This window comes from Lepus europaeus, chromosome 4 (genome assembly GCF_033115175.1).
Source record: "Lepus europaeus isolate LE1 chromosome 4, mLepTim1.pri, whole genome shotgun sequence".
In the NCBI taxonomy this organism is placed as follows: domain Eukaryota; kingdom Metazoa; phylum Chordata; class Mammalia; order Lagomorpha; family Leporidae; genus Lepus; species Lepus europaeus.
The window spans coordinates 129,008,140-129,020,126 of NC_084830.1; positions in this window are offsets into that span (position 1 = coordinate 129,008,140).

The window sequence follows — 11,987 nt, forward strand, 5'->3', positions numbered from 1 at the left end:
GGTGTAGGGGCCCAAACACTTGGGACATCTTCCACTGCTTTCCCAGGCCATAGCAGAGAGCTGGATTGGAAGTGGATCAGCCAGTACTTGACCTTGCATCCACCTTGGTTGTGGGCATTGCAGCTGGCGGCTTCACCCACGCACCACAGTGCCAACCCCCTGCCCGTGGGTTTTAGGCAGAGCAAGGACATGACGTGATTTGCACTTGAAGAGCTGTTCTAGCTGCTGTGTGGAGAATGCACTGCAGTGGGGCAGAAAAGAGGGAAATGGTGAAGTGGGCGTAGAGACTTGGTTTTACGGCCTGACGTTGCCCAAATGTATGACCACCACATGGCCTTGAACAAGTGCCGGCTCCCCCAGGCCTGAGTTGCCTCATAATCTGAATTGGGTTGGATTTGACAGGCACTCAGCTCCCTTTCTGCTGTGAGACTAATGCGCCCGAGGTGTTTGTTTAGGGGGTTGGCAGTTCTCAGGAGGCTTCAGCAGAGCTGGCTCTGAGCCCCGGAAAAACCCTTCCCAGGCACCCACTCAGCTGCACCCCTGGGTGCTCAGGGTGTTGGGGAGGGATGTGGGTCTTGGCAAGCCTCTGGGGGGGCCTGGTACCCCAGCTCCCAGCTGTCTCCTGGATCTCTCCTGTCCTCTGTCCCCTGATCTCACCTCTCCAAAAGGCAGCAGCCTTCAGGACCTGGAATGCCAGTGCCAGGAGGAGGCAGAAGTCCTGCCCCGGACCCGCTCCTGGCTCTCTGTCCCTGCCCTCTGTCTGCCCCTGTGCTTCTCGTCTCTGCTTCCTCTAGCTCCTTCCCTCCTTCCCTGCCTCCCACACCGTGTCAGGGTCCAGGCTTAGTGAACACATGCAGCTCACACACAGCCACTCTGGGTGTCTGTCCTCAGAGGCCGCCCAACACAGCGGGAGAGACACCAGCGAAAGCCACAGGCGCTCAGTTCCTCCCCTCTGCATCTTGCCTTCACTGCTGTTGCTGGCCCTCATGTCCTTTCTCTCCAGCGGCTTCTGCTTCTCTCAGTTTCTCTTTGCCTCTCCCTTTATGTCTAATTCTCTATTTTGAAATTATAAGATAACACCTGCGTATATCCTTAAAATAAAATCACTATAGAACCATGTGGAAGTTACTATAAAAGTCCCCCTCACCTTCGTCTCTTCCCCAATCTGATCCTGCCAAGAGACCATCATTATTTATGGGTTTTCCTAGATGCATAGACCCTGGTCTCCACCTCTTTCTGTCTCTCTGTCTCTCTCTCTTTTTGAAGATTTATTTATTTATTTTTGAGGCAGATATACAGAGAGAGGAGAGAGAGAGAGAGAGACAAATCTTCCATCTGTTGGTTCACTCCCCAAATGGCCACAAGAGCTGGGGCTGGGCCAGGCCGAAGCCAGAAGCCAGGAGCTACTTCTGGGTCTCCCATGGGTGGATGCTGGTACCCAAGGACTTGGGCCATCTTCTACTGCTTTCCCAGGCCATTAGCAGAGAGCTGGGTTGGAAGTGGAGCAGCCAGGACTCGAACTGGCACCCAGATGGGGTCCTGGGGCTGCAGGCGCAGCCTTAACCCGCTACACCACAGCACAGGCCCCTCTCCCTCTCTTTCTCTACCTCCCTCTCTGTCTCTCTCTCTCTCACCGCAAACACACACACACACACACACATCCCTTGTGTGTGTGTCTGGGAGTGACTGAGACTCTGTTTCTCTGGGCCTCAGTCTCTGGCCTTTCTCAGTGTCTCTGTTTCTTTTCCTTTCTCTGCTGTCCTTCACTCTCCTCATTTCTTTTTCATTCTATTTCTGCTTCCCTTAATCAAAATATGGTTTTTATTAACAGTTAAAAACACAGTTCTCATACAAATAAAAAATGGGCACTTAACCCATTAATGGGGGAATAAGCAGTGTGGTAAATCCAGTCCACAGAGGAATTGTGTATACACGGTCACTGAGAGTCCTGGGAAGAGACTGCTAGGTTGTGCTCAAATTGGTTAGTGCCCCACAAGGCAATGGAACTGGAACCTCTGGGCTCCCGTTTTAATTGGAAGGAGATCCGCAAGTTAACATGTAACTTCAGAGTGCAGTCCCAATCAACAGTAAATAAGTCCAACAAAGATACGCCCTCAAGAGGGTGACCCTGGGAGGGCTTGTGGAGCACGCTCCTGTCTGTCCTTGTGTCGCAAGGACATCACTCGCCCTTTGTTCTCACTGCTAAGTTCCAGGTAAGCTTTTTCTTCATGTTTGTTTCTGTCTCCACCCCAGTCTCCCCTGATTACCACAGACTGTCAGCCTCTCTTTCTCTCTTCGCCTCTCTGATTTGGTCTCTCTTTCTTAACAGATTTATTTTTATCATCCTTCCCTAAGGGGATTAACCATGGACTGGGACCTGCCCCATGAGCCACGGGATAGGACAGAGCTTGTCAGTCTGTCTGCATTTCTTTGCAGAAGGGCAAGGAAATCAGATGGAAATTCTGAGAGCCTGCAGGAGAGGCCCTGAGAGTGTGTGGACGTGGCAGAGGGAGGCAGGGCCAGCGAGCTGCTGCAGTGGCTTCAGCTGGCTGGGGCGGAGATGACTTCACACCACAAAAATGTCTGAATCAGGAGAATACCCCACTTGGGATGGGGCTGGGAAGCCAGCACTGCAGTGGGGGAGGGAGGGAGTGTGAGACTCAGTGCTGGACCAGATGGGGCTGCTGGCTGTGATCTCTCGTGGCCCTTGGGTGTCCCTCGTTGCCCTGGGGTCTCAGGAAGGAAGCAATTCTTCTCCCATGTTGTAAATCAAAAGGCAGAGCCCAGCCTCTAGAGAAACCTTCAGACAGACTTAGGGGTGCATCCCTGAAGCCTTCCGAGGCCCTAGCAGCAGGCCCGAGGATCCAGGGGAGGGAGAGATAAGCAGGAGACATAAGAGACAGGAGCAAAATGCTCAGCTAAAGGCTGGCAGGTCTGTAGGTTGTGTGTCCTGCTGATTTTCATGCATTCCCTCAGCTGCAGAACCCTGGCTGACAAGTAAAACAGCACAACAACAGCTGCCTCCAGGGCTCCAAGTTGGGACGATCTGAGCTCATCTTGGTCTCCCTCCTGTGCCCTTTGGGAACTGTGGCCTTGCTAACTGTGACCTAGCTCAATAAACCCCATTTTTCAAATGAGCAAACTAAGGCCAGAGGATAGTTGGTTTGCTAACATAAGTTTCTGATGTGGGAAGGACTCCTCGTCCAGTGCTCTTTTTAACAGGTCTGGAAGGACAGAGAGAGGAGGGGTCCAAGCAAAAAGGAAGGCGAGAAGAGAGCTGAAGGAGAGGAGTGGGCAGGAAGCAAGATACAGGGTCACTTTGAAGTTCTCAACATCGGCAGGTGCTATATGTTGGCCGCTCCTCCTGAAGAATGTGAGAGCCACTGTGTGTTCCCTCCTGGAAAGGTCTGTCCAGCCCCTGTCAGTGAAGGTGGCCCAACGGGGGATTTCTCCTGCTGGAGGGCTTTGTTTAGAGGTGACCAGGAAGGCCTCTGCTCTCCAGGTGCATGGCCGAGGGGGCCATGTCTGCTCCCTGCCTGCACCTAAAGATGCCAAGTCCGCCTCCTGGATCCCTGGTTTCCCCTTTGAGGGGATACTTGGCCTGCCTGGGAGTCCCTTCCTTCTGGTGCTGGGAGGAAGTAGACACTTCCTGCTGCCTGCCTGCCCGGGGTGACCAGATTGTGAGCCTCTGGGCAGTGGGGCCCTCGCCTCTCATGGCTCCCGCTGGACTCTGGGCACCTACCTTCCTACTCTCCATGATGCCCACCGCCCTTTCTGATACTCCATGATTCTGACAGGCTGTCCCTTCTTCCCAGGGCTTGATATTTTTGTCATTTGCAATGCCAGTAAGTTGTAGATAAATTAGTGCCTTACAGATGTTTTTAAAAAGATTTATTTATTTATTTGAAAGGCAGAGTTACAGAGAGGCAGAGAGAGAGAAAGAAAGGTCTTCCATCTGCTGGGTCACTCCCCAAATGGCAAAATGGCTGGACCAATCCAAAGCCAGGAACCAGGAGCTTCTTCCAGGTCTCCTGCACAGGCACAGGGGCCCAAGCACTTGGGACATCTTCCACTGCTTTCCCAGGCCATAGAGAGCTGGATCGGAAGGGGAGTAGCTGGGACTCAAACCAGCACCCATATGGGATGCCAGCACTGCAGGTAGCAGCTTTACCCACTACGCCACAGCACCAGCCCCATAGACTTTTTTTAAAGAAGTAGTGAATCGTCTTTAGACATGAACTATTAGACAGAATCCCTATATGTTCAACAGATTAAAACAGTTGTGTTCTGATTGAAGCATACATGGGCTGGAAGCCTGGAGACCTCCGCCCTCAGCCTTCCTGCTGCCCCATAAGGGCCCCACATGGAACCCTTAGAGCTCCACAGACTGCAGTGTGGAAAGCAGTTTGGAAAGCAACTATCGAAGATTCATGACAAAAGGCCCTGAGGCAAGGCACAGGAGCCAGGAGTGGGGGAGATGACCTAATGGGGCAGTGCTTGGTCAGCCTCGCAGGGCGGCGAAGCCTGCCTAGGCTCAGGCAATGGGGCACAAAAGGAGATTCTGGCTGGAAAACTGGGTAGGGGCTGACCTGCTTACCAGCTGCCCTGCTCTGGGACCCCTGTGAGACGGATGGAGGCTACAGGCTGTCCCACGGGTGGGCTGAGTCACACAGCTCTGCCACGTCCTGGGCTGGCGGTGCCCTCATTATTCCTGGCTTCAGGGCTGCTGAGACTGAACAGGGGTTTGGTTTGCAGGCCACGTCAGGGAACACGTAAGAGCTGCCACGTCGCTGGGCTGGACTTATTGGGCCTTCCTCCCTCCTTCAGAAAAGACTTCCAGGCATGTGGGGTTTCAGGAGAAAATTGGTGCCTGCGTGTGAGTGTTCCCTGGACCTGGCCCAGCAGCTCCAATATTACAGATCCAGGCCCAGCGGGAGACAGAACCAATCCACTGCCGAGTTCCTCCAACTCTGCCTGGGCAGCAGGGAGACAGTTCAGGCCACAGGGAGCCTTGCACCATCAAGGTCAAGGAAATAGAAACCTGGACAAAGGCTAAACGGTTATGAAACCAGTTTTAAAAAAAAATCTTGCCACTTAAAGAGCATTTGTCCATATCACCAGCGTAAGACATTATCTCCGTGTGGTTTAATAGCAGGAACAATAAGCCAAAGCATCAGTAGTCAGCCTGGGTCCAGACCGAGCTCTGCCACTCACTGGCCAGCTGACTCAGGATGTCATATCACCTTCTAGAAGCGCAGTGTCTTCTTCCAACAAGGGCTTTGGATCAAATAACCGTGTCCCAAGGAGTTTGCCATAGAACACAAGTTCTGCAGAGATCCGTGAGCGAGAGGGTTTCCAACAGGCCGCTTTTCTGCAATGTTTCCAGAGCCTTTGCTGTTTTAACACCCGGCCGGGCTGGGGTGAATGCGGCCTTTCCCAGGCTCACCTGAACCCAGCGAGCGCTTTCTGCCCCGGAATGTGTTGTAAGACTGACGTTTTGTGGAGCTCACTTTGGGAGACGTCTGATCCCAAGACAGATCATCTTAAGAGACACAACAGTGAGCCCAGTGCCTTACAGATATTACCTCATTTATTCCTCCCAACCTCGTAAAATGGGCCAGGCTGCACTTTGCACTTGAGCAAACTGAAGCTAGAGGGTACATAACACACCAGAAGTTGTCTAGGATACACAAACTTGCTCTGGAACCTAAGTCCGGTGTTCTGACTGCAAAGCTGGGCCTCCCGACCGCTCTCTTGTATTTCCTGACTCTCTAAAACCTGGATTCACTTGAATCCGATCCCCAGTTTGTACCCAGGAGGGTCAAGCAGGCCTTAAAATCATGTTCCTTTTCCAGATAGGGAAATCGGGATTCAGAGAGGAAGGACCAGATGTTGGGCAGGGCCGTGGGCGCAGGTCCTGCTAAGGGCAGAGCCCAAATCAGAACAGGAACTGAGGTTTCCCCGCAGGTGGGCTTGTGTCGAAGTGAGAAGGAGCAGCCAGCACACTGTTTGCCGTTTGTCATTTCAGTGGAGGGCCAGGTCTGCGGGATGGAGGCATCTCCGGGAGCTCTCACTGGAGCCCTGCGTACGGGCAGCTGGGGCAGTGGAGTCTTGGATCCAGTGTGAAGAGTTTGGCGATTTTCATTTCAGCCCCACTGTGTGACCTTGGGCAGATGTCTCCATCTCAAGCCCCTCATGGGCTTCTTGAATCCTGACTTTAATACCGTATAAAGAAATGTGCCACTCAGTGATATCCGGGGCTAAAAGTCCTTTGTGGACTACAGGGAGCTGCAGGAGAAAGTCTACAACTGCTCGTGGCGAAGGGGGGGCTGTGCTGAAGTCAGGTTTCATCCTCTCTGCTTGGCCTTGCCCTGGTCCTGCCCAGGGGACCAGGGACCAGACGACAATGGGATCTTTGTGCCCTGCAGCCAATGGGAAGGCCAGCCTAGGGAAAGATACAGTAACAAGGCAATAGGCTGAGTCACCCTGTGATGCCTAGGCCTTCTTAGCTTGGCAGCCTTGACTGTGAGCCAGTCACACAAAGGTGCATTTGAGAGTTTGATACATAATCCCTAGCTCGAGGGAGTTAGTCCATCCCGTCCTCGCCTCCAGAGATTTGGGGCAAGCCAGATCTGGCCCCAGCACGGGCCTGGAGTTGTGAGGCTCAGCCAGGCCGAGCTGTCTTCAGTGTAGTGTTGGCCTTTACAACCCTATTTCCCCAGCCATACAAGGAGGGTGTGGGATTGGATAGGATTTAAGGGCCCCATGAGCTCTAAGCTTTGAAAGAACGGGAGAGATCGAGTCTGGGTTTAGAGAGTGGGTGGGTTTAGGACAGATGAGACAAGGGAGGCAGTCCTGGACAGGAAGGTGGCATAGGCAGAGATGTGTACAGGGGAGCCATGGAGTGCAGGGATCTGGAGTTGAGCTACTTGTTTGAGTTCCTGGCTTTCCCGCTGTGGGAACTCGAGCATGTTACCTGAACATTTCTTTCCTCATCATGGAAATTACAATGGGAATTACACTTCCCTATGGTAGGCAAAAGAATGCCCTCTCCCCTGAAGATTTCCATCCTAAACCCTCAAACCTGTCAATACGTTACCTTATGTGCAAAAGAGTCTTTTCTGGTTAAGTTAGGGACTTTGAGAAGGGAGGATTATCCTGGATTATCCTGCTGGATCCAGTGGAACCATGAGTCCTAATAGGATGTATCCCAGAGAGGAAAAGTATGGGAGGGATGCACTCAGAGAATGGGGAATGCAGGTGACCTCTGCGAGCTGAAAAAGACCAGAAAACAGATCATTCTCTGAGCCTACAGAAGGGCAAAGCCCTATGGCACTCTGATCTTAAGACTTTGGTCTCCAGAACTGTAAGGTGGCAAATGTGTGCTGTTTTTAAGTCAACAAGTTTGCGACAGCTTATAATCACAGGACACAAATATACTATCTAAGTGTTGTGATGCTTAAATGAGCTAATGAACCTACGGCGTTTTGCCCAGTGTCTGCTCAAGATCATTGAATATTATGTCTCTCTTCCCAACTACTCCAGTGAGGCCTGCTCCCCTTGGACCCTCAAGTTCCCACAAGTGAAATTTATTTTCTGGTTTTTTTGAACCTGAAATATCCTATCAGGTGCTAGGGCCTGGAGATCTGAACCACTGAGATCCTAATGTTTCTGATACATGGCCTTAGATGTTTCTTGGCCTTGTCTGTATTCATTTAACTTTCTGCTTGGTTGTTCTCCTCCTTGCCAAAGTCAAATAAACAGAACCTTTTACTCCCCATCCACGTATCCCGGTTCACATGCAGGAGCACTGGTTGCTTGTCTGGCCCCAGTCCACCTCCTAGAGATTGTTTATCAGATGGTCCAGTAACAGACACTGTGGATTTACTGGGCAGAAAGACAAGCAGGTTCTTGGTGGGCTTCAGAACCTGGCTCTGAGCCAGGGGCTGGGAGACTTGGCTTTGCACTACAGCTCCACTGGTGACGGAGGCCTCCGTTTCTTCATGTCTACACTATGGGTTCTAATCCGTCGTTTCTCCATGTCTACACTATGGGTTCTGATCTGTATCCTGAACTCTCACTGCTCTGTCACTCGCTGAGATTACAGATGTTGAGGTCTTTTGGAATGGCCTAAAGGGAGTAAATGATAAGAATGAAAAAGGAAAAGGAAGAGGCAGAAGAGGTGGAGCAAGGGTTTCTTCTCCAAAGGGTAATGTTTGTTGCATTCTCAGTTACTGAAAAAGCAAAGCTCTCCCTGCCTCAGGGTCTTGGAACTTTCTTCTCCCCTTGCCTGGGAAACTGTTCCTCCAGTTGGTCTCACCAACTCATTGTTCATCTTTTCTTCTCATTTTTCCTCCTCCAAGAGGCCTGCCCTGAATACTCCATCTAAAGTAGCCCTCTTGCTTTCTCATTACATTCAGTATGTTTCAATCCATGGAAGTCATCATGACATGAAACTAGCTTACTGCCAGCCTCCAACTATTAGAATGCACAGAGTACAAAGGCAGAATCTTTGCCTGTCCTACTAGTTGCTGTATTTGCAGTGCCTGGTAGAAGGTACAGCCACGATTAACTGACTGAATGCATGAGGCAGCTGGGGTTCTGGGGTGTGAGGGGGGCCTGGATGTCTTGCACATGTGGGTGTTGCCAAGGCAGTGGGCTAGTGAGGTCCCTCTGAGTTCTAAGACTGGCTGGGATGCTAGTTAGGAAGGGCAGGATCAGAGTACAGTGGGTGCAACCTCCAAAGCCCAGATGGAGAATGTCTGGAGAGGGTGGTAAGGAGCCAGCAGGGACCCTGGTGCACTGACTCCTCATTTTGAAGATGAAAAGCTGAGCCAGCCTAGTGAGAGGTCAGCAACATCCTGGAGGGTGTGGCCAAGAGTCAGTGGCTGTGTGGTCTGGAGTCCACAAATGTCAGGGTCCGGGGAGGGGTGGAGGATCTGGTCAAACACATGGGCTCTGATATCCCTTAAACCTGGGTTTGAATCCTAATTTGCTATGTATATCGTGAATAAGCTTGGGCAGGCTATTGATCTGAACTTTATTTCCCACGTCTATAAAACGGGTGCCATGATTTGGATGTTAGCTTGGATGCTGAATGTCCCCCCAAGGCCCACATGTTAAGGGTTTGGTTGCCAACGTCTTATGTTAATGGTACTAAGAAAGTGGAAACTTATCTAATGATGCTGTTTAAAAGTGGGACTTAGAGGGGGTGATTTTATTGGGTTGGACGGCTAGGATGGAGCCCCATGATTAAATCTTGGTGACGTTATTTATTTAAAGATTTATTTGGCCAGCGCCATGGCTTAACAGGCTAATCCTCCACCTTGCGGTGCGCTGGCACACTGGGTCCTAGTCCCGGTTGGGGTGCCGGATTCTATCCCGGTTGCCCCTCTTCCAGGCCAGCTCTCTGCTATGGCCCGGGAAGGCAGTGGAGGATGGCCCAAGTCCTTGGGCCCTGCACCCACATGGGAGACCAGGAGAAGCACCTGGCTCCTGGCTTCGGATCAGCTAGATGTGCCGGCCACAGCAGCCACTGGAGGATGAACCAACGGCAAAAAGGAAGACCTTTCTCTATGTCTCTCTCTCTCTCAAAAAAAAAAAAAAAAAAGATTTATTTATTTGTTTGAAAGGCAAAATTAGATAAAGAGAGGGGTGGGGGGAGAAAGATCTTCCAATGGCTGGTTAACCCCCCAAATGGCTGCAGTGGAGCCAGGAGCCTAGAACTACATCTGGTTCTCCCACATGGGTGGGAGGGGCCCAAGTTCTTGAGCCATCTTCCGCTGCCTTCACAGGCACATTAGCAAGGAGGCAGAGCAGCTGGGGCTCGAACTGGTGCTCCTAAGGGACGGCATCATTGCAGGCAGTAGTTTTACCCACTGTGCCACAGCACAGGCCCCATCCTGCTGGCTTTATAAGAAGCCACACAGACATACACAGGTGTCTAGTTCCTTCTCGCCATGTGATGCTCTGAGCCGCCTTGGGACTTCCAGCAAGAGTGCCAGCACCTGAGTGAAGCTAAACCGCTGAGGGCCTGCCCAGTCTTGGACTGTGAACCTCCAAAATCATGATCCAAAATAAACCTCCTTCTTTCATAGATAGCTTGATTCCGGTATTACATTATACTTATGAAAAACTGACAAATACAGGCTGGCGCCGTGGCTTAACAGGCTAATCCTCCACCTTGCGGCGCCGGCACACCGGGTTCTAGTCCCGGTTGGGGCGCCGGATTCTGACCCGGTTGCCCCTCTTCCAGGCCAGCTCTCTGCTATGGCCCGGGAAGGCAGTGGAGGATGGCCCAAGTCTTTGGGCCCTGCACCCGCATGGGAGACCAGGAGAAGCACCTGGCTCCTAGCTTCGGATCAGCATGATGCGCTGGCCGCAGCGGCCATTAGAGGGTGAACCAACGACAAAAAGGAAGACCTTTCTCTCTGTCTCTCTCTCTCTCACTATCTACTCTGCCTGTCAAAAAGAAAAAAGAAAAAAGAAAAACTGACAAATACAATGGGGATAATAATAATCCATGCTTTACAAGTGTTCTCCAAAGAAATCTGCAGAGAGCTTAGCTCAGTACTTGGCACATAGTAGGTGTTTAATAAACACTAATTCTTCTTACTGCTGTTCTTCAGTACATTCTGTTTTACAGATAAAAAAAAAATTGTGGCTCAGCAGGAGCTGGGATGAGCTTCCAGTTACTCAGTGACTCAGTGACAGAGAGGGGACTCACACCCGGCTCTATCATACCTGGCCACATTGCACTTTGCTCCCTTCCTGTAAAGCCCTTCGTGGTGGCAGGAACCCCAGCCTTGGTCCTAGAGGTCTCCTTTCTAGGTAAGAGTCATCCTTGCATCAGAGGTTCCTGCTCTTCCAATGTGCTCTTGTCCCAGTGAGAACCTCTCAAATGTTCTTATCTGAGGGATCCTGGCTCAGAGGTCTCCACAGAGGCCTGAGAATGGCCCCCAGAGGCATCTCTGTCCCAGAACTTCAACCCAGCCCCAACCTGCTTACCAGTTCCTCATGCAAAGGCCTCATGAGGACTCTAGCCAAAGACTGGGAATAGTTCCATTGGCCCATCCTCATCAGAATCATCAACTTAGTTTGGGAAGAAAAACACAAAGCTCCAGTTAATTTTAGTCTCTACGATGCCTGGGAGCTATAGCAACCAATTCTATAAAAGCATACATCTGCCCAGATGGCAAAGCAGATATCTGGGGCATCCACCACACCCTGTATTCAACAGAGGCCAACAGCTCTTGGCTTTGGGCCCAGAAAGAGGCCTTGGGAGTCATCTAGAGCAGAAGTTCATTCTTGAATTCCTGATCGCTCCTAATGGGAACCTGGAGGAAGCTATGAATCCTTTCTGCAGAAAATCTCACCAACTTCTTTTTTTTTTTTAAGAGTTTATTTATTTATATGAGAGGTAGAGTTATAGAGAGTGAGAGGGAGAGACAGAGAGAAAGGTCTACCTTTGTTGGTTCACTCCCCAAATGGCCGCAATGGCCGGAGCTGTGCTGATCCAAAGCCAGGAGCCAGGTAGCTCTTCCTGGTCCCCCACGTGGGTGTAGAGGCCAAAGCACTTGGGCCATTTTCTACTTCTATCCCAGGCCATAGCAGAGAGGAGCAGCCAGGACTAGAACCAGCGCCCATATGGGATGCCGGCGCCCGCAGGTGGAGGATTAACCTACTTGCACCAAGGCGCCAGCCCCCGCACCAACTTCTACATTTGATGATCTCATGAAGACTAGTGGTGGGCATTGTTCTAGAATGGAGCCATAGCAAAAGACAGCCCCCTTCTTCATTCAGATGGGCAAATGGAAGTTCATTCACTTATTGAAAAAGCATCCATTGAGAGCCAACTTTGCAGGGTCACCATTCAACACAGCACATGAAGCCGCTGTTCTCTTGGAGCGTCTGTCCAGCAGGGGAGAAAAGTGCTGGAGAAGAAATGAAACGTAAAGTGATGAACTGTGCCTGAGGGAGGTGAGGGG